The sequence below is a fragment of the Cebus imitator genome, unplaced genomic scaffold, assembly GCF_001604975.1.
Source record: "Cebus imitator isolate Cc_AM_T3 unplaced genomic scaffold, Cebus_imitator-1.0 Scaffold1, whole genome shotgun sequence".
Classification (NCBI taxonomy): Eukaryota; Metazoa; Chordata; class Mammalia; order Primates; family Cebidae; genus Cebus; species Cebus imitator.
Window position 1 is genome coordinate 15,455,553 of NW_016107316.1, and position 6,568 is coordinate 15,462,120.

At 47.2% G+C, this 6,568-nt stretch overlaps 1 pseudogene; it reads left to right on the forward strand.

Moving 5' to 3' along the window:
- Nucleotides 1-5,430: 5,430 nt before the first annotated feature.
- On the forward strand, nucleotides 5,431-6,389 carry LOC108302935 (annotated as a pseudogene).
- Nucleotides 6,390-6,568: the final 179 nt, after the last annotated feature.

The following is a 6,568-nucleotide window of genomic DNA, read 5'->3' on the forward strand; positions in this document are numbered from 1 at the left end:
ACCTCATGATCCACCCGCCTCGGCCTCCCAAAGTGCTGGGATTACAGGCTTGAGCCACCGCACCTGGCCTCTTTTTTTAAAAAAATTTTAACTCTAATAATGGGGTATCACTATGTTGCCCCAGGTTGGTCTCAAATTCCTGGGCTCAAGCAATTCTCCTGCCTTAGCTCCCAAAGTGCTGACATTACAGGTGTGAGCCACCGCACCCAGCCTCATCATTTCTATTCAACATTGTACTGGAAGTTCTAGCTAGAGCAATTAGGCAAAAAAAAAAAAAATAAATAAAAGGCATCCAAATTAGAAAGATATAAAACTGAGGCCAAATATGGTATCTCATACCTGTAATCCCAGTGCTTTGGGAGGCCCAAGAAGGAGGATAGCTTGAGGCCAGCCAGGGGTTGGAGACCAGCCTGGGCAACACAGTGAAACCACGTCTCTACAAAAAAAAAAAAAAAAATTCCCCCTTCTCCCCCCCGAAAAAAATTTAATTAGTTGGGCATGGTGGCACACATTTGTGGTCTTAGCTACTCAGGACATCGTGGTGGGAGGATCACTTGAGCCCAGGAGTTTGAGATCAACCTGGGTAACATAAGGATACCCCATCTCTAGCAAATGATTAGAGCTAATAAATGAATGCAGTAAAGTTGTTAGATACAAGATCAACACATAAAATCAGTGGTATTTCCAAATACTGGCAATAAAAAATCCAAAAAGGAAATAAATCAATTCCTTTTACAATAGCATCAAAAAGAATAAAATACTTTGGAATATATTTAACTGGCTGGGCGCAGTGGCTCAAGCCTGTAATCCCAGCACTTTGAGAGGCTGAGGTGGGTGAATCACAAGGTCAGGAAGTCTAGTTGAGACCAGCCTGGCCAGCATGGTGGCCTGCACCTGTAATCCCAGCTACTGGGGAGGCTGAGGCAGGAGAATTGCTTGAACCCAGTTGGCAGAGGTTGCAGTGAGCTGAGATCTCACCATTGCACTCCAGCCTGGGCAACAGGCTAAAAAAAAAAAAAAAAAAAAAAAAAGAAGAAGAAGAAAAGAAAAGAAATATATTTAACCAAGGAGGTATATGACTTGTACACTGAAAACCATAAAACACTACTGAAAGAAATTAAAGAAGGTCTAAGTGTGGTCATGTATTGCTTAATGATGAATGTACCTTCTGAGAAACGTGTCCCTAAGTGATTTCACTGTTGTGTGAACATCACAGAGTGTACTAGCACAAACCTGGATTGTCTAGTGTAATATGCATCTAGGCAACATTCATAGCCTTGTTTCTGGGCTACAAGCACGTTACTGTATTGAATACTGTAGACAACTGTAACACAATGGTAATATTTGTGTCTCTAAACATAAGATACAGTAAAAATACAGCCTTAAAATCTTATATGACCACCATCATATATGCTGTAAGGCATGGACCAAAAGGTTGTTATGTGGCACATGACTATAAATGGAAAAATATTCATGCTTAAGGATTTGAAGACTTAATATTGTTAAGATATCAATCTTTCTCAAGTTGATCTACCAATTCAAAGAAACCTCTGTCAAAATCCCAACACCTCCCTCCCCCTTTTAATGTTTTTAACAGAAAGGGAAAAGCTGAGCTAAAAGTCATATGAAATTGCAAGGGACAAAACAATCTTGAAAAAACAAGAGCAAAGTGGGAGGTGTGATTTCAAAACCTACTACAAAGCTACAGTAAGCAAAACGGTATGGTGGTTTGATTTCAAAATCTACTACAAAGCTACAGTAAGCAAAACAGTACGGTGCTAGCATAAAGATAAGTTATATAATCAATGGAGTCTAATTGAGAGTGCAGAAATAAACTTATACATCTATAGTCAATTAACTTTTGACATGGGAAGAATCTCTGTTCATTAAATGGTGCTGAGACCAAAAAATTGGAAGCGCTCTCACAGAAGGGTCAAAGAAAAGTCTCTTTGCCCGAAGGGATCAAATTAACTCCTTACTGTGCTTCAAGAGATTTGAACTCACCACAGGCTCCCGAAATCGCTGAACAGGAGATGAGGGGGGTGGAGGATGGGAAGTGGCATGGGTCTGTAAGTGAGGATCAATCTCAATCTGAGTCCCAGCACTAATGACTAACAAATAAATCCCGATTAGGCAAGCTGAGACTTTATTCGGAAAGGATTATCGCAATGGGGGTTGGGGGGAAATGGACTACTGCAATAAGGGCGGAGAACTATTGCAATGGGAAGAAGGACTGTTGCAATAAGAAGAATGCTGGACTATAAAATAAAAAACAAATCTGGATATACTTAAGGAGAGATTTCAGTGTAAGAGATCCAAGGAAAGGGAAAGAAACGATTGCAATTGAGAGTGGGGTTTGGGGGAGGCTGCGGCAACCGGGAGAACCCTCTAACCATGAGATCTGCAGCGATCTCCTGGGTCAGGCAGAAAGGGGCTTTCCTTTTACAGAGAGGAGTGAACAGGGCTAGAAAGACCCGGGTGTGGGGAGGTGGGGAGAAGAGTGGAGGGTAACAGCGATGAGACTACACTGAGAATGTTTCCCTTGGGGTCCGCCTATTTTCGGGCAGTGGTCGAGGAGGGGTGGTCGCTGGCTACCGCTTGTAGAGGCTCGGCCACCTTGTAGAGGCCCGGGGAGAGCTGCTTCACTAAAGTCCGGTCAAGTCAAGGCAGCTGGCGTTTGTCCACATCGTGAGCACAGGCAGGTCAGCTAATCATTTGTGAGGCGAACTGGAATTTAGAGGGTTTGGGCCTGACTTTTCCACAGCTAACCACGGGGGCATCCTTGAGTTGTTGACTAGGTCTTATGGGGAAAGGCGTTTGCGTGCAATAAGTCCTATCAGGAACACAAAGCGGTGTGGGGGTTTCTTCAATGTCGCTGTCCAGGACCGCAGGGCTCAGGTCAAATTCCACATTGTCAGAATGCTGGGACGTCTCTCCCCGGCTTCAGAGGCTGAGGAGGTACCCGGGTAAGCACACGCTGGGATCTCCGGTGAGCACACACCAAGGTGCCTGTGTCTCCCGCGCCCAGGGAAGAGGCAGCCAGCCGCTCGACCTGCTGCGGGAAGGCGCGGCGGCCATTAGCGCAGTTCTCCGCCCGGCCTGAAGCGCCGGAACGCGGTAAGCCCCGCCCCTCGGCGCGTCCCCGCGCCCGCGCGTGCTCCTCGGGTCTGCGCGGAGCCGCTGTCGGCGCGCGCTTGGCGCCCGACTGAGACTGTGAGAGGCGGGCGGGATCTCAGCGGCGCGGCCGCGGAATCTGAGGAGGTTTGGGGCGGCGGCGCTCCAGGTCTGAAAGGCTCCGGCCAAACGGAGCCTGCGACCAAACGGTGCCCGCAGCGCCTGAGCTGAGTGAGGCCGAGGCCGGGAGGCTGTGCCCGGAGGTGAGGGTCCCGGGGCTGCGCCGCGTCGGCGGGGTGAGGGCGGGGCAGGGTGGCCGCCTGCCGGGTGGGTTCGAGGGGTCGTCTACTGTGGCCGGGCCGCCGCGGCTCGCCGGTGTGGGGGAGTCTCGCTCCGGAGGACCGCGCGTCCGCGACTCGGGGAGGGGCGCTGGCGGCAGGGCCGGGGCCAGGCTCCCGCCCCGACGGGGTGAGCGGCGACCCCGGGCCCGTGACTCTGCCTGCGGCTTGACTCCCGAGCTCGCTGAAGGCGTAGCTCCGGGTTTTCTCGCAGGGCGTTCGGAAACTTCGAGTTATGCGCAACACAATGTTTCCATTTTCAAAGGCGAACGCTGCACGATCGCACTCTAGTGCTACAAAGTATGCCTATTAGTGACTTCACCCTCTCCTACCACTCACTTTCTCTGATGTTTTGAAGGTCTGGTGTTCGCTGATTTCACATTTCCTTCCTTTCTTCTTTGTGCCTTTTTTCCCTTTTCGCTGCCAGTAATAGTTTATTACTTGTCAGCAATGATGAACGTTCGTGTGGCGTCCAGCGTTGGTTCCTATGTACGTACTTTGAGATAAGTAAATGTAGGAAACTGCTGATTTGTTTTAATGCGAATGCAGAGAAGAATGTGGTATAAAGTCTGACCGGTTGTGGTTTGTTTATAGGGAGGAAACTCTTTAAAAGTTCATGTTGTGTCTTCTGTCTAAATATGCTGAAAGTCAGATTTATTTAAAATGCAGTTAAATTCAGTGAATACAGAGCATCTTTGTGTAATACTAATGTTAGTGCTAGGCACTGGTGGCGTCCAAACATGAGTAAAAAATGTGTTTAGGAGGTGGAAGTGGTTAAGCACACTGATGATAATACACGAGGCTGAATAGTCCAGTATTAATGGAAGCTCACACTTATGGAGCAGTTCTCAGCTGGGCACTGTGGAGGGTATTTTATGTGCATTTCTATTTAATAATGTTTAATATTAATTACTTAGCATATACTTCCTTTAATATTTTATAATTCAAAAAAATTTTAGTACCTACTATGTTATGAGTGCCAAGGATACGATAGTGACAATTACAGACTTGGCCTTTAGACTATACAGTATCATTGGGCAAAACAGATATTAAGCAGATAATCAGGGCCGGGCGCTATAGTTCACGCCTGTAATTCCAGCACTTTGGGAGGCTGAGGCGGTCGGATCACCCGAGGTCAGGAGTTCAAGACCAGTCTGGCCAACATGGTGAAACCTGGTCTCTCTTTACTGAAAATACAAAATTAGCTGGGCATGGTGGTACATGCCTGTAATCCCAGCTACATGGGAGGCTGAAGCAGGTGTATCGCTTGAACCCGGGAAATGGAGGTTGCAGTGAGCCGAGATGATGTCACTGCACTCCAGCCTGGGTGACAGAGCAAGACTCCGTCTCAAAAAAATAAAATAAATAATCACACAAATAAATGCCAGTAAGCCAAGACAGAGGCTAAAAACGAAGGACGTAAGGTGTTTTTGAGAGGAGGTAACATGGGGACTTATCCCAGCTGGGGAAATCAGGGAAGGTTTTCCTAGGAAAGTAATCTTTGAACTCAGATATTAGGGATAAATAGGAATTAGGGGAAGATGCCTCCCAAAGGAGAGAAGAAAGGCTCGGGCAAAGGAAGTTGATGACGCAGAGGCTAGGGAAGATGGTCATTTCAGGAACTTCAGCAGTTGGTGTGTGGGAAGCAAAAGGGTGCTGTGGTAAAGTAGGTTAGGGCCAGAGAGATGATGCAGGACTTTTTTTTTTTTTTTTTTTTTTTTAGGTGGCATCTCTGTCACCCAAGCTGGAGTGCAGTGGCGCCACTCATTGCAATCTCCACCTCCCAGGTTCAAGCCATTCTTCTGTCTCAGGCTCTGAAGTAGGGGACTACAGGCGTGTGCCACCATGCCCGGCTAATTTTTGTATTCTTAGTAGAGGTGAGGTTTATCCATGTTGGCCAGGCTGGTCTCAAACTCCTGATGTCAGGTGATCTGCCCACCTTGGGGTAAGCCACCACACCAAAGGAGATTGTATTTAAAATGGCTTTGCACATCTGTCCAGACCAGAACCCAAGGTGGCTGCACTCTTGCTGAGATATGTTGGTCCTCATTGCTTCCAAGCCCCCTTTAGCCCTGAGCTCTGTATCAGAAATGCTGTTCCTTTGGGAACCACAGCCAAAGAAGAGATGGAGTGGTCCACCTGCCACCATGGCACTGGTATTGCTTTGAGTGCAGGGGTCTCTTTTTGGCATGTCAGCCCTGTTTTTCCCTGGGAACTTTGAGTCTTATTTGGAACTCATGAAGTCCCTGTGTTGGGGAGTCAGCACTGATTCACACAGCTAAGTTTGCACCCTCTCATGTATCATACCTGGCATGGGATCCAACACTTGATGTGGAACCTAGAAAAAGGGCTGAAGATTCCCCAGCTATACCAGTTTGGAGTGGTTGTCCGGGTTCTTACTGTGTTGTCCTCTGTAGGGCTGGCAGCCATGTGAAGAACGGAGGTTCCCAGCATCATCTTCCTACACATTACTACATTCACCCATCTTTCTGTTTGTCCCTCTTATCCCCAGCCTGGGAAAAGTTCTTATTTGTTTAGATTGTTTTGTGCTTTTAGATCCCCTTGGAGCAATAGAATACCTTGTAGATCATAATGGTGGAAAAGGGTCTAGTTTTCCCCTTGTTTCTAAAGACGGAGTGGCTGCAAAAACTCCCCTTTTTTGCCCACAGCTTGCCTACTCCGGGTCTAGAAGCAGTTATTCTCTATTCATATTGGGCTTTGATTTGTGCTGAGGGTCAGGTTTTGGCTCCTTCTTCCTGAGACAGTGGAAACAATGCCAGGCCAGCTCTGTGGCTTCTGCCCTGGGAACTGGGGGTGAGACTTTGGGTGCCACTGCTTGTGGGTTACTGGCTTAAAGGACAGTTCTGTTCATTGGAGAGCCCAGGCCATTAACACCTACGCAGTGCTATTGAAAGAAGAGGGTTGGGAGTGGAGGGGAATTAGCTTATCCTAGCTGGAGGGAGATGAAGAGGGCTAGTTAGTTCTTGGAGCAGCAGCTTCTTTGAGGAGAAAATATATAGCTTTTGACACAAGACAAAGATCCAGAAAATTAGCATTGAACATATTAAAGTTTATTTATTTCTTTTCTTTCTTTTCTTTTTTTTTTTTTTTTTTTT